The 25,693-nt window shown below is 41.5% G+C and overlaps 1 protein-coding gene across 4 annotated transcripts in view; it reads left to right on the forward strand.

Annotated features, from left to right (window-relative positions):
- Positions 1–25,693, forward strand: part of NRP1 (neuropilin 1) — a 108,783-nt gene that overhangs the window by 19,244 nt on the left and 63,846 nt on the right. The window lies entirely within an intron of this gene.

Genomic DNA, 25,693 nt, shown 5'->3' on the forward strand with positions numbered 1-25,693 from the left:
GAAACCAAATGCTTCCATAGAAAAAAAACAAAACAAAAAAGACATTTTCATTCTGAATTAGGATGTTTAAGAATCTTTATTTCGTGTTATATCCCAGCCTTTCTGCTCACATCAATACTGGTTTCTTGCAAGCTCTCCTTGTTCATTTTAAAACCTTAGATTTCATATTTTTAATTTTTAAAAAATCTCTATTGTTTTTCCTTCTTAAAATACATAGTAATATCAGGTAGGGTTGACCGCTCCAGGAGGGGAGCTGAGGGGCAAGGCCACAAGCCTCGTTCATCATCTCAGCTAAGCCCAGAAAATGCCTTATTAGGGAAAGAGCTCAAAGAGGAGACATCTCAGCACCAAACCTTGGGACAGGCGGGACTCAGGACCATAACATCCACCTTCGGTCCGGAGGGAGGTAGATTTTGCCCAGATCTCTCTCAGGCTGCAAGTCTGAGAGCAGTTTCCCCTTTGTCCAGGGGAGCTGCCCCCATCCATGGGAAGAGCACAGGGCTGGGGATGCAACTGGTGTTGGCAACCCCATCAGAGAGTTTAGATCCAAGACTGAGGTCTGGAAAGAGGGATCAAAACTAGGCTTTCTGCTGAGGACTGGCTCAAGCACACGCAATGAAAAAGCTCTTAAAAAGTGAGCTGTTAAGCCTGTTTTAGTGCGTATGGTCTGGAGTGGCTAAAGTGAGGGGGCAGCTCGCAGCATGGCGTCAAGGATGGAGGCTCCTACACTCTCATTATAGTGGGGAAAAATCCACTTTTCTTGCATGGATAATTTGGAAGTTATGAATCAGCCTCTTGTTTTTATTTCAGTGGAGTACAGACAAGAGTTGTGTAAAATGAGGCTGCTGCCTGTCAGGCAGCTGTAGTTTCTACCCTGCAGCCTCTTTTAATGCGCATTCTTGGCAAATTCTGAAGAGAAGCAGTCACAACTGTGCACTCAGACATTCAAGCAGACCTCATACCCTTGTCATTGAGCTGAGGACTTCACTCGTGTGTCGTCCCGTGTTTGATGCAGCCATTAAGCATCCTGACCCAGTAACCAGAAAACTAGTTCAGTATCTGAATCAAAAGGCAGTGTAAAAATATTTTCTTGAATCATCTCTTTTTGAACAGACGTTAATATTTTCTTGCAGTGTGTCTGCTTTTCCCAGGTGTTCAATAGATCATTCGCTATCTGCTGGTTCTTAGGGTTTTTTAAAACAGGTGTTAAAGGCTATTCCAGCCTAACTCTACAGGGTTTTAAGGCGTGAGAGACAGCTATCTGCAGAAAAAATGCCCTTCTCTGAAATAATTAGCAATTATCTGTCAAAAAAAAAATCTTCTGAACTGAGTACAGTAAGAAAAACACTCTTCAACTTTGGCTTTTTTTTTCAAGTCCCTCTTTCACCTTCTTCCTCGTCTTGCTCCCTGTTTTCCCCTCACATTTTCTGAACACACTTTGCCAAAGAAAATACTGATGAAAGTAACTGTCAGTGGCTGAGCTGTTCCCTGAGTCAGCTCCTCCCTGTCCACCCCCTAGATTGCAACAGACTTCTGCCTTTGTACACACCATGTCAGAGTCCAGAAGAGACATTTTACGTTCATTGTTCCTCCAAAATAAATAACAGCAGCACAGCCGACACGAACTGGCTGTAGACATCCCATTGCTAATAGTGGAGCTATGCTGGTAATTGCTAATAATGATGCAGTGTTTCACCATGGGAATGCAGTATTAGCTGTAATGTGGATCTGGCCTGAATAAAGTGACACAGATGGTAACGTTATTGCATATTTCTTTGTAGTGGAAGTTGACATTTTACTGTGGGAAAAAAAAATCCATTCCTGCATTTCCTTCCAGTTATTTCTTTAATATCAGCAGTGCTGGCATACTTGATCCATGAACTGTGTCAGTGGCACATAAGGAGCTTGCAAAGGAGCCTGCAAAGTGAGGAGAAACAATTGTTTCCACTTAGGCAAGGAAAAGCTTAGATGCTGTTTTACAGAACTGTGTTTGCCTTCTTTGGCAGGGATGACCCATTTTGATCACACGCAACAGCCCAGCAACAGCAGATTTGTAGCAGCTCAGACTTTAAACCTCACTGTAGCTGCTGTCTGAAAGAACTCCAGTTGTGGAGTCCTCTCTCGCTGACACATCTGCATCTCCTTGTTCTTTGCCAGCCTGCAGGCTGCAGATAGCAGGGACAGCTCCTGCCTTCTGCTGCCTCTGATGCACACACGTACGTGCCCCGCTGGGAGCGCCTGGTGCCCTCTGTGTGGACGTGCACAAGCCCTCCTGCACCCCAGTGAGCCAAAGGCAGGGAAAGGGCATACTGCTGCTTCAGCCTGACTGCAACATGCTTCCTTTGAAAGGTGTTTGTAAAGCTGTGGCAGCTTGTCAGAGATAAGAGAGGCAGGAATCAGGTGTGTTTGCCAAGCGGCTGTCTGCGTTGGCTCTGTCCACAGAGCCACTACCCTCACTTTTGAACTCTCCAATCTCTCTGCGTGCTCACCCACAAAAATCACTAAGCTAACCCAGAGCCAGAGTTGCCCTTCCTGCAAGATTAGGTCACTGCATTAGATCAAAGCCCTCATATGCCATTTTACACCACATGGATGCAACAACCAGCCAAGTTTCAAGTCCTCAGCACAGGTGTCTATGAGCTGCACTATGTGCACATGAAAGTTCAGGCCAGGAGCCAAAGTTATGAGTTAAATTCCATCTTGTTCCCCAACATTACACCTTTCTCATCCACCCTTCCAACTTCATTTCCAATTTAAATTCCAGCAGATTCACAGGTCACTGCTGGTGTCTAAAGCCTTCCTGCTTATCTTTCCCAGTTTTGCAGTCCTTTGTAATTTTCTTCCTCACTCTGGCAAGTCAAAAGTGAGCTTAATAATGCTGTTTAAAAAGAAACAGTTGAGAAAGAGTGATCCACAAACAAAGCTTCTTCCTGCCAAAAGAAGCGCTGCACAGTATTAATTAGCATGTGGAGGGACACACAGCAGAAAACAATATTAGTATGTGTGTAGGAAATAGGCAGTGTATTTTCTACAGTCACCATGCACCTGGAATTGCAAGGCTTGAGCCAGGGTGATAAGCAAGTGCCACTTTGTAATGATTATGAGAAAAAAATGCAGAAAGAGTAGCCCTCATCTTGTTAATTTATTCTCGAAAAGCTTGATGTTTCCTTTAAACTGGATCCCTGGCCTTCTCTTGTGGCCCGTGGGGAAGGAGATACTAACAGCAAAAATATATCCCATCTTACAACTGACCAGCAGGGTGAATCATTCTGTTCAGGTGCCTCTATCTCTCTCCACAGATTCCCAAGGGATAACTAGCTCAGAACTCCTCCCTGACCATTAGATAACTGCTGAAGGTGAAATAAATTCCACCTGAAGCCCTCAGAAGAGCTGCCCAAGCGGACGGGAAGGTGGGGAGACTCTGGTATCTGCAGCAGCTCATTCATGCTGTGGTGGGCACAGAGCTAACTGCCATTTCCCACACAGCTAAGTGCCGTTGCTCATATCAGCGAGGCTAAAAATATTTCAGAATTGTTTGCCATGTGATGGGCTTGATGCATAAGCACTATAGTCAGGCTACAGTAAAATGAATACAGAAAGTGAACACAAGAACTTTATGTTCTGTTTACATGGAAGTAAACATTTTCTTCCAGAACTGAAACTGCTGTTATAAAATATGTCACACGTTGATGTGCCTACAGTGTAAAATTGCATCTGTTCAGGCATTGCTAGCTGCAGCTCAGGGATGAGGCTTACCACTGTGCTCAGCGCAGAGCCCTCCTGAGCCTCACCGGGGCTGGCTGGCAACCTGTGCTCCCTGCTCTGTGGGTCAGAGTCACCGTGGAGCACACACACCGCAGGAGCACTCCGCTCAGCAGCCAGAGATCTCCTGTGGCAGAGCAACTTGATAGGACATGAGAATGTGAAGTGGAAGGGAGTGGAAAGCAAAAATGCCAGAGTGTAAGAAGCACGTACTGCATAGACTAACACAGCAAACACAATTCACCCGCTTGATCTTCCTCCATCTTCTCTCAGCATATCCTAAGCCCTGTTTAACGTATGCTTAAACTCCATTTAATTTAGTGTGGCCAACAGGTGCTTACGATTAGGCGTGTGCTCAGCAACATGGCTGAATTAAGGCTCAAAGCATCAGCATGTGACCATGGCTGTTGCTGGTAAGAAGGAGCATCACCCATGAGGCCTTGTAATCACTGTAGACCACTCTGTGTAGAAAATGAGACACTGTGAAATGCTTCTATTCAAAGCCTGTTCATGTACATTCATTCAGGCCTGAACCCAAAACATTATTTTATTCACAGTAACAACCCTGTCTTAGATCATCTTATGAAGCATGAATTCTGAGGTTGCAATTGCTGCAGAGCTCTCACAGGCTGCAGGTCAGTTCATAGTCTGTGGGCAGACTGTCAGGGCAGCTTCCTCAGCTTTCTGATGCTTGGCTGTATTGTAGCAAGCAGTTCTATAGTTTAAAACTCAAGAAAAATGAAGGACGCTGCGTTGTCATGTACAAACTGATTTGCTGTCTCTCTGTCTTACATATTTAACACAGGGTGGATTTAAGCATCAGTAGGTTAAGTGGTGATGACACCAACATTTTCTTTTGCTGAGGCATTAGCAAAGCCAAAGATTCAGTGCTAACCTAGAGTTGTTTCTCTTTTTCCTTAAATAATATTTTTATTGAGCAAGAAGCGGATGTCAGAATGGCCTTTTGATCAGTTAAAAACAGCAGTGTCTCTAAGGGAATCTTTCCTGTTTATTGTATGTTGCTGCCTATGAAAAGTGCTAGCCTACAGTAGAAATAGACTTCTTAATATACAAGAAGCAAGGCAAAACAGGATGAGGCCAAAATGGAAACTGTATATCACAGGAACTCAGAAAGGCAGGAAGTAACAAAAGACGTAGAAATTCTTGATTAAAAATATAATTGTACCAGCTTGTGCAAGAGGATAATGACTTTAAAATGTCAGCCTTTGTGCCTGTTCATAATGATAAAGCTATTAAACTGTATGTACTGTTCTTAATTCCATTTCACATGGCAAGTCATTTAGGATCTGCATCTATTCTGTCCACTAAAATGAAAAGTATTTCTTCAGTAGTATATTCAAACAGTAGATTAAAAGCAATGCTAACTGCAGTGCCAGCTAGGGCTCCTGCACAGTGGTTTAGAACATGTGAGAGATTCTGTAATAAGCCCTTATTTTCAGGGATTTAAATATCAGCTATAAAAATTCACTCCCAAGATGAAAGTCAGCCAAAGAGTGAATATTTAAACTGTGAGAAGAAAAAGATATCATTTTTGTGTTTTAGGAGATCTATGTGTAAAAATGAAGGAGGTCTTAAAATACTTTCTGCAGATCTGTAACTGAAAAGTATAACTATTTCAAAAATTAACTCAATAAGAAATTAACTCTTACAGCACTCAATGGCATCTTTATTTCAGACAGTAAGTTATAATAGAGTTAGTCAGTAACTCTGCTCTGCTTTATAACTGCTGCACGGTTGAGCTTGAGCTTGGTCCAGCTCTGTGTTGCTAGTGGAAAAAAACAATTTACTTCAGCGGTAATTAGATCAAACGCTAACTTCCTCATCAGGAAGTTCGATTCTGGAAGGAAAACTAAGAACTCAACTTCACAATCACAATGCCTAAGCAAAATACTCACTTTTAATGTCTGTAAAGTTGCCTTCAAAGATAGGAAGACAAACATAGTGATGGTGTCCCTGGGGGTGCTTTTGCCTTCGCAGCATTTTGGTCAGTGCTGCTGCTTCCTATCCCTGCCGTGGGCTGTGGTGCTTCCAGTCTGAAGCTGGTAATAGCATGTTTTGTAATTGCAGGCACATGCCAACAGAGAAGCTATAGAGTAAAGTGTAATTGCCAGATGGCTCAATGTTTCGGGAGTTGGGGAAAGATGTTAGCAGAGAAGTCTGCAGCAGCTTCCTCAAGTCCTACCCAGCAGGTGATATTTATGGACTGTTTACAAGATTTTCACATATGGCACGCTAAAGAAGTTTGCAACTTTTATACTCTGCCATCCAATTTATTTATTTTTCAAAAATCCCACTCCGAAGGTCAGCTATGTTTTGTCTGTCTCAGCAATTCCAGGTCTAGGGGAAAATACTGAATGTAATCTCAGCATGGTGTAGTTAAACAAGCGTGCTTTAAAACATGGTAGAGATGTTTTTGTGTCTTCTCCTCATTTAGCTTAGACCTCATGTCTCTTGGCTCTAGGTGTCATTTAAATGAGAGCACTGTTTAGTGCCTCTTTCACATTCAAATGATATATTTGTGTTCTTTTGTGTGGAAATGTCTGTATATTTTCAACACTGTTCAATTCATGTGAAAGCAGACAGGAACAAACCAAGGAGACAAAGATTATGTCAAAAAGATTGAATAATACTGAAGTGATCCTGATGCATCTATTCTTCTCTAAACCTGCAGCAGAAAGCCTCCTTTCCTTTTTCAGCTTGCTGGTAGCACTGGGAAGCTCACTACTGACATTCCAGCGCGATGCTGTGCTCTTGGTGCTGTGTTTCCATCCCTAAGCCTCCTCTGATACATCTGATTCAGGCATGGAGGTGAAACCCAGACTTGGTGGCGTCCCTCCTCACCTGACAGCAAGACAGGATGGCATCTTTTTATGACCATCTTTTACCCTCACATCTGAAGAGATCCTCACTAAGTGATCAACTACAGGTGAAATTCAAGTAATGAAAATGCCACTGCTCTGGCCTGCCTAGTTCATTTTGAGGGTGCAAAATGTGCTTGCACACAGGGAAGCCACAGGTCAGCTTTACAGCTCGTATCCCAAACATATTTGTAGCTGGGAGTTGCTAGTACCTTGAAGTTAAATTTGCTGTAAGACGAGTGAAAATTTTCAACAATTGATTGAACAGTTGACTCTCTGGATTCACAAAAGCCATGTGATTACGGTGCAACTATTATACATACAAAGTCTGACTTGTGATATATGTGTATAATCAACTGCAAATTATGCACCTTTCAAACATCTGCTGTGGTTTATTGTGAGTCTATTAGAGGATATCTAATATGCAATAGAAATTATGTGTAAGAAATCTATCACTTCTGCCCTGGCAGGAGGGCCGTGCAATTCAGACAGAGGCTGTCTGTCTGTTGTATGGAGCCTCTGCATTGGTGGATGTGAAGCTTTCTGCTGAACCATCATGAAAATACCTTTCATGTCTGCTATGAAACAGCTCCTTGCTCATCGGGAGGACAAAGCAGCCATACAGTACACAAAGATGGGCACAGCTTTGAAACAGGCATTACTTCAAAGCCATAAGGCAATGCTATTAGACTTGAAAATGCTGTTTTCAAGTCAAAATCACAACGTCATTTTTTTCATTAGCTGTTCATATCCCAAGGACTATTCCTTTTAGGAATACTGCCTGGGAACGTAAATTCCCTTTGCTCTTAGGAGCCTGGTGTGTGCAAACCTTGGAAGCAGTGTGTGCGATTGCACACGCAGCTCATAGGGAGGTTTGCAGTTTCTGGTTTTAGGCAAATTTTGTCAAACAACCACAATTTACAAATTCCACATTCTTCGCTGGAGAGAGAACACTTGAAACTACATCTCAGCTGCAAGGTATATAGGCAGCCCTTAAATAAGCCTCATGCTACATGTTCAGAGGTGCACTACGGAGGATGTGCCTTGGGCAAAGAATCAGCGGGTTAAATTGAGTCCACTTAAATCAACAGAGCTGAGTCAGTTTTCAACTCTGGCAGAGCTGGAGCAGCCAGATGGGACACCATGCACACCCCTCCACTACCAACATCTGTGGAGTTTCATAAAATGGACTTGAGAGAGCCAAGTGCAGGTTTTGGGGCTCCCTGTTGGGCAAGGCCCTGGCCTAGTGCTGCATGGAGGAGTGCCAAGGCTTAGCTCCCCTTTTGCTCCCAGACTGAGCCGTGTGTCAGGCTGTCATAGATGCTTTTTTTCCCTTTCTTTTCTCAGCCTGGAAGAAGTTCCATCGTCTCTGTGAGAACTGTGGGACTGGGGCTGTGGCTTCCCGTTACACCTAATTAGCCCTGGGAATTCATCTCCACCACGCAGAACTAAAGCCAAGAATATAGGTAGCTTTAAGAAAGAAAATGAAGGATTTGCAAGGAAGATGTAGAAGATCCGCAATTACATTTCACATGATACAAAATAATTAAGGGATATAAGCCATAATGGTTCGTGGCACAATCCAAGTTCTAACAGATGGGGATACGAGAAATTTCCCCATGGGAAAGTGATTTTGTAATTGTAGAGGTGGGTGTATTTCTTTTACTTCTGTATTTATTTTAGCTGTGTATTTATATTTGTATAAACATTAAGGAAAAGCATCAATCTGTAACCTCTGGGTATTTTCACCATTTCTTTAAAATACAGAAGTAATTGCTGCATACTTCTTAAAGAATAAAAGGGAAAACATTAAAACCTTCATTTTTCCCCACCCACACGTTTCTCTTCACTCACAGATCCCAGCCCTCAGATTGCCCCTCCCTCTGCAAAAGCCTGGGAAAAGATTCACAAGCACATGTGAAAAATGATAGTTTCACATGGCTGCAGTAGGTTCACATCCTTATTATGTAAATGAGTGGTTTTGGTTTGAGTGTCTCTTTTGTGGTTTTTGTGCAGATGGTTAAATACTTAAACACAGTGGGCCAGAGTGTTCCTACTGGAATTTCACTGGCTGTGGATAAACTACGTGAGGATTCAAAACAGGCCCACGGACCCTAAGTCTAGTTATGCTCATACTGAAATGACCAAATGGGTAATGGGATTGCAGCACAGTAGCAGGAAAAGCCAGCCGTGGACAGATTTCCTTTTGTCTGTTCAGTAATTAATGAAGTACCTGGTGAACGGGGTAGATCTGAGGAACCTCGCCTTGCTGCTGTGATCTGCACTTCCTCCAGACAGGTAAGTGCAGAGCTGTGTGTGCTGGAGACTGAGTAATTAGCCCAAGCAAGTCGTAAAATCTTTAGGAAGCAAGTGGTGTCTGTTTTCTTTTGCACAGGATGCCAAGAGATGTATTTAAAGTGTGAGAGTCAGAGGTCAGCTTGACATCGCGTACTCTAAGAACTCTCTTGGATTCCTGTTTCGTGTTAGGAATATCTTCTGAGAGCCGGGAAGCTATTGTGCTTGATAAGGAGCAGGATTAATCTCTAGCAAGCAAATTTTAGGTTCAATATTATGAAAAATGTTGTAACTGTGAGATCACTTAAGCAAAGTAGCAGGCTGTCAAGGGACACAGTCAAGGCTGGAAGTGACACTTTTCCATCAGAGGTGGCTCGCGGAATAATGAATAAGCGTTGCTCATTGAGTGGGGAGGGCTGTGGGCTCAGCTAGTGGTCCCTTGCCCGAGAAAAGGAGCCTGGCAGCAGGCAGGAGGCTGAGTGCCTCCGTGCAGGGAAAGTGCAGCTCTGAAAGGAGCATTCCAGCCTCGTCTCAGTGTCTGTTACGTATCGTAAAAGTAAATTGAATGCAAATACTTTGAGCTGCTCACTACAAAACAGTTTGCATTCTCCTGCACCAAATCTGACCCAGCGGAAATTTAAGGGGCAACAGTAATGCTTCGTGTAATTCTTTCAGAACTAATTGGGTTCAAGCAGTGAAAAAGTCCGCTCCAATCTCTAGGATTTCTTATGCCTGTTTCATATTTATGTTCCCAAATTTCTTGCTTCGGTTACAATATTTCGAAATTTTTAACCAATCTCTTCCACTATCAAAGTTAATGAATGTGTTGCATTCAGTGACAAAATGCATAAGCCAGTTGTGAGGCTGAAGTTCTAAATATTCTGCTAAGGTTTTTATCTTCAGATTGTTCAGGCTTATCCACTTGCACTGAACCAGTGATAATAATGTATCTTTCTTTCTGTCTTTGCTCTGGAAAGATAAAATTTGTCATTTCCTAGCATTATATCCGAGTGCAGCAAATTGCAAAACAAATGCCTTACCTCTGAATTATTTTGAGGGGACGGTGTGTGTTAAATTTAATTTCAAAATCAAATTACAGGAAGTCAAATCTCAATCCCTAATTTGTGCCAACAAAAATGGCAGATCATCTTAAAAAGGGCCAAAGAATTATTGCCTTGGTAAAAACAGCTAATCTGAGCTTGGCAGTTTAATAGATGGGCCTGCATCAGAAATGCTGATGGCTTTCAGAAGGTTTAGGAAGGGTTGTTCTCCACCATTGCCAATGGAGTGATGCTTCATAAAAGCAAACATTCATTTTGCCCACTAACAGTGGTTTTAGCAAAGTGAAGGGGGTCACAGGCAATACCAAATATAATCCATAGCTTTCCATCCACTGCACCCTACAGAGCCACAACTGGGGAACCAGAGGAAAGAGATCAAAAGGCTCTAAAAATGTCAGGCAACAGGATCTTATTTAAATTATTAGGTGAGTTGCCTTCTTGCTTTTAACAATAGCAAAAACATATCATGTAGCCTGTTTTCCTCTCTCTCTTTTATGCTGCTTTTGACAGACTGGTGTAAATTGCGTATAGAAATCGTGTTTCTGCTTTCCAGCATCACTTTGGATTATGTTTGAAAACGTGTTTTTGTAGAACAGTTTAATATTCAAAGGTATTTGAATCACGTAGAAGCTGGAGGATTTGGAACAGGTTCTTAACCAGTACTGACTAAAATAAAACTAAATTGGAGGGTAAAAAAAATCCAAAGCAAAGCAAAAAAAAAAGCAAACAGCAAAACCCGGAAACCTGCCTTTGGTGACACTCAGTGAATACAGGCACTAAGGGAATATAAGAAGGCTTATCTATAATTCTGTTAAGTGATTCAACTTTAAGAATTGCTTGTTTCTAATTCACATGCGTATGTTAAAAGGCTTTTTGAGTTTGCAACAATTGAAATCATTAAAACCACTTAAGAAGACATTTTTTCATTGTTGTTGTTTACACTGGCTTAACTGTAGAAAGTTAGATGCAGTCGTAACTTGACATCATACTGCAGAGTAGTAAGGCTTTTCTCCAGAGCTCTGTGACCAAGCTGTATGCTGCCAAATCCTTGCTCACTCGAGTGAATGTCAGCAAAGCCAGGATGCTGTGGTATAATTCAGTGTTTCATGAGCATGTCAATACTTGATACTATTGTTCCTATCTCAGATGTTGTGAGGTAAAGCATATGGCTGCAGAGATTGACTGAATATTCAGCTTCTCTGATTTACTGAGTAATTTATGTTCCTAAATCATGCGAGCAGTGGATAGTACTGATTTAATAAAGGACCAATCGTCTGAGACTGATGTGCTTAAAATGAAAGAAATAGAAATAAAAAGTCATCACTTTACACATAATTAATGATGGGTCTTAAGGAGAGTTTTCTCCATACCACCTAGTTGCGGGTTTGCATGTCTCTGTGTCTGTGTGTATGAAAAGAGGGCTGAAATGAGGGCAAAGAAGACCTCTGCACCATTCTTTCTTATTTATGTTAGCACCCTTGGGATTCTCATGCAGAATAACAGATTTAGGAAAAGAGTATGAGCTATTTTTAGGATTCAGTTCATATGAAATCATTTTCATTCACCTTATAGCAACTCTCTGGGTTTCTTCTTGCAAGCTGTCTTTGTTTAACGTATGGGCAGGGGACTGTGAAACTGAACTGAGTTGGACTTGCATCCTCAGGGATTAAAAGCACCGGGAGACAAAATGTGTGGTGGAGGTGAGCAAGCTTAAGCTCTGGGTGTAAAGGGCACCAGTCAGACTGGATGACGGACGTCTCAGCATGACGTGTGGTAGAGATGCGCTTTGCTAATGGTGCCTGCTTTCTCTCGTGTTGCTCCAGGTAGCTAAGAGAGTTCCTGTATGACAAACGGAGGGAGAGCCATTTGTAACACGACAGACTCATGCTAGGGCTGGCAGGGAGTGCTGTTAACCTCAGAAGCCTTGATGTGACTGAAGAGCCTCGGGATCTGTATGGGAGACAAGCCTGAAAATTAACAGCCTCATTAATCAAATCACAATGTTTTGACAACTTCGTGGTGTGTATGTAATCTATCCTGTATACAATTTGGCGAAGGCTTTCAAGCAACAAGATGGTTTTTGCAATAACTTTATGTGGTAAAGCTCCACCCACAGTATAATTACTGGATTGTATGCTGATTATGAAAGGGTGAAAAGGCTTAATCAGCTGTGCTTTGAAAAGAAAATACTGCCAGGATAGCGAAGGAATTGCATATCTCCTTGTTTCCCATTTGTTTTTCTGAGTGAAGCATAGTCACCTTCATCTCTTGCTTAGAAAGTCTGTGGAAGTGCGTCCAGCCTCTCCCACCTGAGCCCAGGCACAGGACATACCCCTCTTCAGATATGAAATCCTTTGAATTCATTCTCTGATTTGTTTAGTCAAGAGAGAAACATATGGGAAAGCAGAGCTTGTCCTCAGAGCTCCAGTTCTGCATAGCAGCAGGATGCTCAGCACAGGGTAATTTGGGGTGATTCTGGGTGCTTTCAACATCAGTCATTTTCTGCTTAAAAACAGACTCTCGCCCAAATCCTGTGTTCTCCAGGCATCTTGTATGTACCCTTTCTAAGGAGCTTAGAGACGCACAGCAGCCTCCTTTCGCACCTAGGGATTTATGCAGAACACTTGTAAATGCTTTGGGGTATTAATTGAGTAAATGTCTGCACATCTAGACAAGACTATATCCACAAGTATTTCTAGGCTATAAAGAAATGTTATTGCTTCTTATAATGTGCTTATGAGAATGAGGCATGATGAACTGGCAGGAGTCGCACAGTGCCATCTTTCGTCACCAACACTATGAAACGGAGGCTAACAAAAAGTATGTAGTATTACAGGTCCCTTTGTCCTTCCTGCTCATTGGCTGTTTGCAAAGGTAATATTTTAAATCCCAACTAAAAAGGATTAGGAGCAAGAATGCTGCACTGTCAATGACATTCGGCTGTTTCCGAAAAACATACTAAATCACAGAGTTAATGATGGAGTCGTGGTTGTAGCCATCTAATTTCATCTCATGCTTTCAAATGCTTTCAGGGAAATATCAATGTCTGATTTTCCAGACTGGGAAACTGAGGCACAGGGAAGTTACCTGCACCTGACTTTGCTGAACAGTGATGTCACAGGAGCAGAGCCTGTGCCTTTGGCCTTTCCCATCCATTGCTCTGCCTGCTCTCTCCCCTGTCCCTGAATGACCCAACCCCCATCATACTGAGGGCCAGACTGGCAGGTGGTTGTGGCACTGGAGGGTATGGGTCGGTCGTATGATGGTGATGCATTGACAGTTGGACAAGATGATCTTAGGTGTCTTTTCCAACCTTAATGATTCTATGATTCTATGACTCCCAGTTTCCAACTGGCCTTATGTTGGACATCTGTATCTGCTCTGCAGTTGAAGACATGACTGCAGCATCCATAATGGTGCCAAAACTCAATCCTGTTAGTGGCAAAGCTGCGGTGCCATAGGTTTTATTGTCCCTGATGGAAACATACTGTACTGAACAGAATCTATGGCATTATTAGTACCTCAGCCAGTTAAATAAAAATAGCTCAGACATGTGTCCCTGTGCTGTAATCACATCTCCAAATGCTAGAATAGCAAATTTTGGTAGAGGTTATCACTGCTCTGAGCAGCAGCGTTAACAAGAAATAGTGTGATTTTCCCAGAGCATAATCTTGCATAGAAGCCTTACTCAGATCTTTTCCAGCTGATATATCTTTTTGTTGCCGGCATGAGGCTCATCCCTGATCCTTATTCCTGTGGGAGGAAGGAGACAATCCTTCATCAGTTTCTCTCCTTTCCCTCTGCTAGCTCTGATTTTGATGAATTCCCATGTGGAGTTTTCATGGGATAAGGGCCGCAGGTATGAAATATTTCTCAAAGTTGGCTGGCTGGTGTGGTTCCTAAACCAGACATGTGACAATCGTACAAGAGAGAGGGTGCTTCATGCTACCGGTTTTAGGAGAAATGGGTCGTAAATGAGAAAAAGCTGAAATATGAGAAGTTATGTGCCAATTACATGAAAATTCCATTCATTGGAGCTGTTTCAGGAATCTGTTCATATTAACATGTGTTGTTACTATGAGTCAGGCAGAATTTTGCCTCGGTAGTGTTCTCTTGGCATCCCTTTGTTCTGCAAGAGCAAGGAGGACTGGCTTTACAGTGTACATAAGACCCAGCTCAGGTTAAAGCTAATGAAGAATGTGTATGTTTAATTTGTTAAAGGGTTTTTCTACTTGTTTCAGGGAAGGGGGGGATTATTACTGTTCCCCCCCCCCCCCCCCCATTAAAAAGCAGGATCCTGTATCTTGGAAATGTTTACAGTGTAAGAAAATGCAGTTATGCTCGGTTGTAAAATTTTAAAGAGGACTGTGGATGGACACCTCGGCTCAGGGGGCGGGTGGAGGCTTTGCTGCCAAAGGATCCTGAGCTCCTCCAGTGCGAGCCAGGCATCCCCGCCAGCCAGCGTGGGGGGCTCAGAGCGAGGAAAGGGATGGGGCATTATCTCATTTCCTTCCCAGACTTCCTACTACTGTTTTGGGCAATTTATACCTTTAAGAATGCATAAGGCAAACAAATCTTTTTCTCCCCAGTGTGTGAAAACCTGTCTTTTGCATTATTAAGCTGCAGAGGAAGGCATGACTTATCTGGCTCAGATTCTCTGCACGTACAGGAGAATCTGGCCAAAATACATTTCACGGCTTGTCTGTCTGGGTTAGTGTGCTGTTTGCTGTGAGTGAAGGAGAGGAAAGAATCAATGCTTAATACCACAGAGCCTTGCAGAGATTGCTCTTGTATGCTTATCACTGCTAAATAGACAAACAAAGCTAAATGTGTTAATAGATACCTGACTGGAAGTGTAAATGAAACAAAAGCTATCAAATCAGGATTTTATCCATTTAATTGTGGAGTAGGTGTTTTCATCAGCCATGTAATAGTTTATTGCCTTTCAAGACTTATTTATTGTAATTGATTAATGAAGACTTAGAGCACCATTCTCTTACGGCTAACAAAAGGAATGAAGCTGCAACACCCTCTATGTTTCTAATTCACTGGGTTACTGCAGGCCTCCCTTGATATTTGAGATAATGCATTATTACAGCTCCATGTCACACTGTCTGTTTCCCTTAGTAGAAAGCAAGGACAGAAGCCTGACCCATGAGATGGAGAAGGCAAATCTACATCCTTATCCCATGCACGCTTAGGCCCACTAACAGCCATCTCCAAAATACTGTGTGCTTTTCTGGATCACAGCTGTAGAAACAGCCAGATCAAGGATGGGAGAGAGTGGTTCCAGGAAGACATGACTGTAGATCTCAAAAGCAGAAATTCCTATGCGATCGCATTAGTCCTGGCTTAGTTTTTGAGTATAGAGTGTATATTTATATGTGTATAATGGCTGAATATAGGCTCAAATGCTCAGCAAGCTTCAAAGAGTGTATCATCATTTGCGGTGATGAGAGGGGAAAAGGAAGTGGAAGGACGAACTCCATCCCATCTAATGAATAGTGCCCTGACATATGCACGGCTCCCACTAGGAACTGAGTGGGTGCGTTTATGCAGTATGCTCCCAATTACTGAAGCCCACGAGCTATGTATGTTCTTGGGTTCATTACCCTGCTTGCTTTCTCAGATAAGTATCTATTGCCAGAAGAAAGCTGTGCAAGTTTTCTTTCAAAAACTACTGTCAAGTTTTTGACTTAGTTTTAAAGCAGCTTATGCTGTTGCACCCCTGAAGAAACTCCACTAGGCTCTAAATTTGCACTGGGAATGATGCTGGTCTGCTGTGCATGTTTTCCTTTCTGAAAGTCATTATCATATGCCTCTCTGAGAAAGACGTTTTTATGAGAGGTGGATCACTGGGGTGGGTTTCTTTTGCCTGGCTGATGTGCCCCACGCGCCAGCTGTAACAGTGCGGTTTCACTGGGCGCTAGGTCATACGGCTGACCTCAGCTAACAAGCTGTTCCTGTTTGTAGGCTACTGGGAATGTTTATTGGCCACTGTTTTCCTCCTTTCTGAACACAGTTATTTCCCAGCACCCAAATAAATCATAAGGTCGCAAAACTCATAGAAACTCTGACATTCTCTATGATACAGGACAGAAATCAACTAACTTCAAGCTTAGCAGCTTTAAACACCTCTGATATGTTTTATCATAATATAAATGTATTCACTGAAGTTATTTATGCTTTTTAGTTTGATGATGCACACAATAAAATTGTAATAAAATTGCTCAATGGGACAAAAAATTATATAGTTATCCTTCGAATTGGTGTAGTTTGACTGTGGGCTCTGTTACAAAAAAGATGTACTATAACTGTACATCTTAAGAGTAACAGTGATCTGTTTGCCATAAATGTTAATTATCCATGTACTTTATAAGAAAATGACTGAGGATGCTATTGAATTTCTTAATGCAGACTTCGAGAGTAGAAACTTAAGGGGAGATCCATACTAACATGCTACATTGACAAACTCATCTGTACAAAACTCAACTATACCAATAGGGAAACACACTCATTTAACAGTAGCAGTTTTATTCACAATGTGTGTACTGAAACTGGAAAACAAATTAGTAGAAAATAATTGGTAGACATTACTATAATCATTTTGCAAAAGTTTCCGCTCTGCCTCCCTGTTCGCATTTGGTTCAGTTGTTTTGAAATGCATATCTTCTGGGCTGAAAAGTTTCCAAGACTGCTCCTCTGCTTGAGAATGAATTTGGAAAGAGAGAGCTAGGATATGATTCAGGTCTTTTTTAGTACAAGGAATATAAAAACACAGAGACAAGCACACATACAAGCGTTCCCACTGCAAAACAGAAGAGGATGATCTGTGTTCCTTTTTTCAGGCAGATCTTCAGCCACGCTTACTGAGATCAGAAAGCTGAAATTTGAAAGCAGCCTCCATGAGTAAATGTTCTTTGCACTGCTCTTGTGAAATGTTGAAATGTCGTTTAGACTTCCCAAAGCCACGGCTTCTTTAAAGTTGCCGTCTACACGAATTACTCATGCTGCTTAAGGGTTGTTTGTTAAAGTGGCAATGTACACAACCAGATGATTTTGTGCTGAGATAACAGCCAGCCAGGAGGCATGCAAACACTGTAAGTGGGCTGATCTCTGAACTGCAAATGCTTCTCATTCAGCTTGGTGTGCCTCCTGTGCCAGAGAACGCTTCTAGATGCTATGGCCAAACACTTTGTCTTTCCAAGTTTGTGTTATAGGAAAGATGTAAGGAGAGATGTTTTTTTTTCCCTAACTATTACAGAAGACTGTCAAAGGTCTTCTCAGCATTGCAGCAATGTTTAGCTAGTAAATCCCCACATCAGCACACTCTTGGACTTCATTTTCAAGCCAGAAAATCTTCAAAAGTTTTGAGCTCCTTTATTAAATTCTAATGTTCTTTTTATTTGACAGTAGCTTAAGAGAGTCCACGTTCACCTCCAAACCACCACCACCCGCACCTCACCCCACCACAAAAAAAGGGGGGAAATTTTAGTATGTGTACACGATTAAACTCTGAGAGGTCAAAATTTTTGGCAGTTAAGTTGTATGTCCATAACTCCACTCCTATACAAGTATGCTCTAGCTGCGGGACTGTATATAGGTTTTAGATGTAGCTTCTCCAAAAATCAATGCACTCATTTACATCATGCTTCCAGGCAAGGAAGACCCAGAGAAATCATTTATATCAATACCAACTATGTGTAGACACTAACCCAGCAGTGGATTTTTCACTTGGCCAATGGTCGGTCCGAAGGGAAAGTGGCATAGAAAACAAGACAAAAGAAAAAATGTTGAGAAATGCTGAGTTCCAAATGCCTAACACTGCATCCTTAATGCTCTCTTAATATAGTTCCTAACTGAAAATAAATGAATAAATACCCATCATTTTGCTGCATTTACAGAGCTTCAGGACATGGTTGCCATGGAAGAAAATTGCCATAACTTGTGTCCTAATGCTGATACGTATGTCTGCAATTTCCTTTCTCCTTTAGCCTCTTTTAGTTTCATTAATTACAGTCGTTGCTTGGAGAGGTTGTAGACTGCCCACAAGGGACAAATATTTGAGAATTTCAAAAGCATGAAACTTATTTTATGTTCTGAACTTTCACAGTTTCTGTGAAAAGCTAACATGTACCTAATACTTTTAAAAGTCGAGTTCCATAGGTTATGATTAATATACCACATAGATCCCAAAGGGATAATTACAAATTAATCAGCGGTTCAAAACTCCCAAATGAAGTACTATAAGGTTGCCATCCCTTTAAAGCATTCATTTCCTAGTTTCATGGAAAGAAAAAGAAATCACAAAAGAGTCTGATCTTGGTTTGATTCAGCCCTTTCCCTGTTCTTAAGTAATCAAGGAACTGAACCCGAAGCTTCCATTACGTAGCAGTTAAGTAGGCTTTTTCGTGAACTCAGCAGTACATGCTAACATCGCTCATCCAACCACAAGCCATTAAACCAGTTAGGCACATGAAAACAATGCTTAATGGATACAGAGATGTACAGATAGTGCTTGGCTCCCTGCATGTGTGTGTGTATGTATATGCATGAGTATATATTTAATTTAGTATGGGCCTCCTAGAAAAATCATACAAATGTGTTTAATTTTTAACCATGTGAGACTATGCAGCCACTTCTTCCAGTTCTATTGCTTAAGAAAACTTCCAAGCTTTGAGTCTCTTTTAGGAAGCCTTATTCAAAAAACCACAGAAGCCGTTAGGAATCCTTCCATTATTTCAGGAGGAGCTAGACTGAGTTCTTACATTTGAAACACAGTATCTGACTATTTAGGCTTTGTTCCTTGCTGTTTGCAAAATTTCTGGAAAGTTGTTGGCACTCTGTCTCTCTCTTCTGTCTCCACATATGTAAAATGAGAATGACAACTTTACCTCAGAGGAATGCTGCAAAGCTTTACGTATAAACAGATTGGCATACTTGGGTGAAGTTCCTCAACTAACGAGAACTGTTCTGATGGATGGGCGTCCCTTGGGAGGTCATAAAAACAAAAACAAAACTGTGTAATTGAGTTTGGGGAAATTATCTTTTTGGCTTTTGTGAGCCTACTTTTATGCAGTATGACTGGTCCTCCTTTCTTCTCTCCTTATCATCTATAATATCTTTACAAATTTAATTATGTGGTTTTATACAAAACTAAGCCAAGACATATCTGAAATATCCATATGAAAGAACATAAAACTTGAACATAGCCAGTGATAAGAAAATTCCTTTAAAAAAATATTTTTTTCCAGTTTCTTAAGCTCTTAGATAGATAAAGTAGCTATGAAAGAACCAGTAAAACTTAGGCTGTGTTTTATTTTGTGAAGAACACTGGAAAGTTGGCAAGAGGTAAGATTTTGCAGTGAAATAGGGAGGTGAACAAGTTGTAAATGATTCTAATATCTTCCAGATGGCATATTTTACTTGAGAACCGAGTTTGGAGTAATTAGACGCATGTGAATTTCCTATAAATACTAACTTCACCAGTTTGACATTAGAAAGCTCCATCGTCTCTGAAGCCTTTCAACTGCTAAGTGTTTCTTTTTCCGCTACTTAAAGTGAAAGTTGTGGATTTTTAAATTTGTCTTATTTGACAGAAATCTTTTTCCATGAAAAGATAGCATTTTTCTATGCCAGAAAGTTATGAACTGAAGTTCCTCGCTGAAGAGGTTTAAAATTGAATGTTTCTTCCCAGAAGAGGTCTTCATTTTTATATACTGGGATTATTATTTTATAATTTATTACAGTGTGTGGCAAGCAATGAAATCAGTGGAGTAAGCTTTAACTTCAAGATCAACTATTTTCATTGGTAAAATGCTTTTTGCAGATTGATATGCTGAAGACCTTAGCAGATGAATTTTGTTCCTAATTCCCTTAGGACTCTGCAGCGCTAAAGTGATCAGAGCTGGTCCACAGCCTCCCATTCTGCATGATGTTGTTACATTCACTCCTGGAGTGAATACTGATGATCGCATTTATGTTGGAGAATTTTCCAAATTTATTTGATGTAAATTGAATAGAACTAAATAAATACAAGGAAAAATATTCTGTCACCACTTGCACTCTTCAGGCATGTATCAGTGTAAACTGGCTTAGATCCATTGACATAAAGGGGCTAATCTCATTTGCAGCAGCTAAAGATCTATCTGCTGTTCTCAGTGGAGCAGTATAGATAAAGTGCAGATGTAATCTTGCTTATTTAGTTTGTATCTTCAATTCTGCCACTCCTGGTTATTCAGAATGCACGAGCCAAACAACCAGAAGCATATGATAAGATGAAGGATAATCAGATTTTAAAATAGTAATGATTATTCTTACTACTGCTCAGTTTTCAATTTTTATTGGTTAAGGTATGTTGTATATCACATTCCTCTGCTCTGCAGAGAATTAAAAGCTTGATTTTAACATGGAAGGTGAAATCTTAAAGCACTCGATGATGCCAGAAAAAAACGTAATAACAAAACTGTTGCTAACAGTCTCAATCAAACTGTTGCAGTGGGCAACTGTAGATCTTCATCCATGTCTTTGTCACATCTTTTCTCTTTTTCACTGCAGCTTTGTCATGCACTAAAATAGACCCTCACTGGTTCATTCTTAATGGAGACCCACCGTCACTTAATGGCATTAGTAAATTATTGAACAGTGGCCAAATCCGAATGGCCTTATTCCCAGAAACCTCTTAGGTTGACAGGACCTTTGTATGAGTAACTTCAGTGAATTTTGGCCCTGGGTGAAGGCCATAAAAACACCAACTCACAAAAGACCAACTGAAACAAAAGCCTCCCAAACTGACGGGAATTTCAGTAACTTACAAGTCTCCAACTGATTGCAAACTGCTTACTTAAATACCCAGTCCTTCAGTGAGCAGTGGGATTCAGATGATATGCCACCTCCCTCAGGGTGCTTCGTCCACACTGTGCATCCTGCACAATCAAAACCAGCTTAAAAGACTCCTGCCAGAGGTGCTCTCTGCCACCTCAACCTCACTACCACTGGGCTGTGCAGAAGTTCTGATGTAGAGCAACCTGACAGGCACTGTGGTTCTGGGCAGAAATACAGCCTCTTTGGGGCTGCACCTAATTTTTTATTTGTAACAGCGTGTGCTTCTTTTTCTTGTCGCTAATAAAGTGGGATTAAGTTTGGTGTCCCTGGAGTGCCTGCTGTTCTGGAGCTGTTAGCTCTGGGATACAGATTGCCTCGTGTCACAGGCACCACAGTAAATCCCACACCGCTAACCCTCAGTCACTAATGGGACACAAATCCACAGTGCAGAATAATTCAAACTAGTTGCTTAGCTTTCCTTTTGCAATGCCTTCTGCTTGGCTAGAGCAGAGACTTGCAAGGTAGAAAAATGTTTTTTATAAAATACAGGCAAAAGAGAGTAAAAATTCTCATAAGCAAAGGTAGTCTAGCCAGGGTGGATTACTCCTATCAGGGAGAGATATAGCAGCTTGGGGAAAGGGGCACCAGAGAAAGAAAAGAAACAGAGCTGGAAGATCTTTTCATTCCAACAGGTGAATAACCAAAATACTCATAACCACCCTATAGATGCATATCATAGTAGGCTGCAGAAAAATATGGCGTATTCTGATGTAAATTAGAGTTGTATATGCTTCACTGATTGTTTCATAAGTAACATGGCAGATATTTAGATTTCAGCTGAGTTCTGCATATGTCTTCAGAAGGAATTATTTTTAGGCAAAATGCATGAGCTTTCGCTGCTCTAATAATGTGCAGGATCTGAGCACAGCGTGTCAGGGCAGCTGGCTGCAGCGCTGCAGGGCTTCCCAGCACTCCCGCAGCACAGTGGGCGGTTGTGCGTCTCATGGGTCACCAGCATGTTCACAGCTGAAAACAGACGAGAGCACTGTTAGCACCTACTGGAAACTGGAAATGAAAAATCCACCAAAATCTGTATTCTGCAGCTGTTTATGTTTTTTCATTGCCCAGTGCTCATTTTTATAGGTATGGCTTGGCCTTTTCCTCAAACCTATAACTTACACTTGCCAAAACAAAACAAAACAAAAAAAAAAAGCATGCTTGTAGCAAGAACTTGCAGAGGAATTCTAGATTCCTTCATCATTCCAGTGGGAAACTTTCCCAGACATCATGTTATGGTACCATAAAATTAGGACATGCCCAGGCACTGGCTGGGAGGAGCTGGGCAGCACAAGAGCCCTGCAATCCAACTGGCTCCCATCAGGAGAACACCCCGCACACCACCAGCAGCTTTGTTACAGTGCAGAGTGAACACAAATGGGATATCTGAAGGGAGCCAGCAAGAAGGCAATGCTTTTTACCTCTTGGCATAGCAGCTCCATGAGCGTACCTGCTGAACCCACCAGCACGGGTGTACTGGTCTCATGCATGAACTCATGCAGTGGTCTTTCACCTGCAACTTAGAGCAATGGTTAGCGCCGTGATTATATTTACATCTCCATGCCATAAACCCTAGAGGACTATAACATTACAAGAAATATTTGCCACACCATTGGCAGCAGTAACTGTGCGAAGAATTGCCAAGTGGGAAATCCAAATTTGCAAACTCAGTTCTCTGGGCTGCATGCCAAGGCTGTCTGGGCGCTGCGGAGGTGACACATTCAGTCTCCTCGCAGGGATGCCAACGTGCCAACTGCATCCCTGGCACAGCATCTTCTCCTGACAAACTTACGGAAAAGAACTGCTACCAAGTCCAGAGGGAGATGCAAGCTGCTTCCTGAGCTTTCTTTCAAGTTGTGACTGTGCTTTCTCCCATTTACAAGAAGAGTTGTTTGCAATACACTGTGGTCTCCAGTAGGATTTTGAAAAGTGCAGAAGTGACAGCAGGACTTTGGTTTCCAAGTGTAAACTAGTAAAACCCAGAGTAACTTAATTTCCCTATGAAAAAAATGCATAAATACTCAGTTTCTGCTTCCCAGGTTTCAGATGTTGCTGCCAGAGTGGGGGAATCCAAACCCGTCTGCTTATCGCCAAACGCAGGACAGGATCCCCAGAACACAAAGACTGTGAGGCCAATCTCTACAGCTTCCCGTTCTCCAGTCTTACTTCATACCTATTGTCTCACAGCTCGACTTCTTTCCTTTCTGTCATTTCTCAGAGGAACAGAAAAAAATCTGAAAAATCCTCTAGTCTTCCGCAGGGCAATAAGACCTGTAACTTGCAAAATCCATTAGAAGACAGATTTTTAGTAACCAAATAGTGTCACTTAGAGCTGCACAGCACCTAGACAGAGCACTGTAAATTACAGTTCTGTCGCTGTAAGGGACAATGGGAAGGTGTGGGCAGGCAGATTGTACCGAGGAGGAGATACGGGAGAGTCAGAGAATTTAATATCAATGTTTTTTTGCCGAATATTACTTCCTATAATAGCAAAACTGGTACTTAATCATCAATGATTTTTTTAGTTTATGTGGCTTGTTAAGACAGTAGAAGATTGTTCATTCTTTATGTGTAGAAAAAGAAATGCTGAATTCAAACCTTTTTTTCATTATACAAATAGTAAAAAAGCATGTGAAATGTGATTAACATTTTTCGTTAAAATTGTTCATAACATCTAATAATTCAGTAGCAGTGTTCTTCTCAATATTAATTTGAAAAACCATCTACTTTTGAGGCTTGAGCAATTAATGGCATCAAGGAAACAAGTGAAGTAATGCTGTCAGAGAGAGAAGAGCAAAGACCTGCTTGGAACTGGAAAGGGATTAACATACCTGAACCCCACAAGTGTCAGATGATGCAAAACACAAATAGCTTTAAGCACCTGCTCTTCAGCCAGAAGAAAATACTTTGCATCAGTGTTGGGAGTGCTGTGGCTTTGAGTGACTACACTTTCTCTTTAATGAGCAGTTAAGGATGTGGAGAAAGGTTGTCCTGTTAAAAATTCTCTACAGTCATTATTCCATAAAGTCTGAAAACCAGCAGCCCTGAGTACATCCAAGAGATGGAGGCATTCCAAGGGACTTCATGTTTATATTCGCAAACATATTTTTAACATAACCAAAAATGAAAAAAGAAAGGGGGGGAGGAAGGATAAACCTTTCTGAAGTCCTTTAATACCTCCTCTCCCAACTTTCAGGTCCTCATATGTATACATCATAATGAAATTACAGTAAAAACAGAGGCCTTTTTTTTTTTTTTAAATAGGCAGCTTACTTAAAGTATCCATAAAATTCTTTCAGAAGTGAACATTTCCTCTTTGTATTTCCACCAATTTGAGCTGGGGCAGTGAAGCTAGCTAGCTGAGCAATAGCTACTAGAAAAATCAAATCCATAGAATGAAATGCAGTTAACACCATATTTCACATATGTTAATGCTTACGGTTCCATCAGTGTCAGCTTTATTTTCTACTTGATATACACCAAAGCTGGCACACAGTTTTAACTGATGAGGTAATGTCATTTTTAATTTAAGGAGCCTTAAGCCGTCCACTTTAACTAGTGATATCATCTCTGCAGTTGTCTTATGGGACTTCATGTAAACATAAGTAATGTGCCCTGGATGGCTGGGAACAGGGTTGTTAAAAATGACATTGGTCATCATGAAGGCATTTTTTTTCCTTTGATCTCTTTAAAAATGTCAGACACACTTTACTGTCCTGTCATTTTTAGCTCTTCCTTGTATATTAATATGCTCAGAACATTTCAGTGAACTCAGCAGCGGAATAAAGGTCTAAACAAATTAATGGCTTCATTTCAATGTCAGTTGTAGTAGGATAATGAAAAGTAAATGGGATTGTCTGGCTAACAGCAACCTGTGAAGTGAAACGACAGCATGGCTGAGACACAAAGAGGCACGGACAGGGCAAAGGCTTTCCCTGCAACCCAGCAGAGAGCAGAGCAGAACCCATTCTCCAAATGCCACTGCATTTTAGCATATTAAACCAGTTCTTCAGATTGTATCTGTGCTTCCCTCCTGCCCAGGGCCAAGGAAAATCATCTGCTAATAAAACTTCAGACCCATCCTGTCTCTGCGCCTACAGCTCGTGCCTCTCTGACTAGGATGCTCATTTATATGCTCCGGGCTGGCTCAGTGCACCAAGCTGCCAGCCCTGCACAGCCCCCTGCAATCAAGGTGTGAGACCCAGCCCTGCAGGCTGGTATTGCTGGTGGTGCAGCTCAGGGACCCTGCTATGGCTGCTGCTCCCAGACACACTTTTTCTTTAGTACTGCATATTTGTGCTTTCTTTTATGAAGTCCTTGGGAATAGCAAGTAAGCAGGAGGGGGTTTAGCCCAGTCTGTTTGGCAGTCACATGCTGTTCAGGCAAGAATACTGTAGCTGCACTCCTTGGCTCTAACACCTATGCAAAGGTGATTTGTATTGAAACTTGTTTCATCTGAGAAAACTCAAGTGTTGCAATAGATGTGTGGATTTTGAGATTTGCTGAAAATTGTTTGTCCAGCTATCAGGGAAAAGAGCAGATTTTTCTATCACTGATCTGTGGCATGGTAGAGTTCTGAAGAAAATCTAATGTTTGGGGATTTATTTATTATTCTGTGGACATATGTTTGGAGGACAGCATATGGAAATGAAAGTATTGTTCATGAAGAGCTCCAGCTAAAAAGACGTTTCTGAATTCATAACAGAACTTCACAGTTTGAAAAGAATGCTATGCATTATGTATTGATAACAACACCACATAGACAAAGGAACACAATTTAATAATGCAGAATTGTGCTCATGAGATTTCCTTTTT

The sequence above is a fragment of the Numida meleagris genome, chromosome 2 (genome assembly GCF_002078875.1).
Source record: "Numida meleagris isolate 19003 breed g44 Domestic line chromosome 2, NumMel1.0, whole genome shotgun sequence".
Taxonomy (NCBI): domain Eukaryota; kingdom Metazoa; phylum Chordata; class Aves; order Galliformes; family Numididae; genus Numida; species Numida meleagris.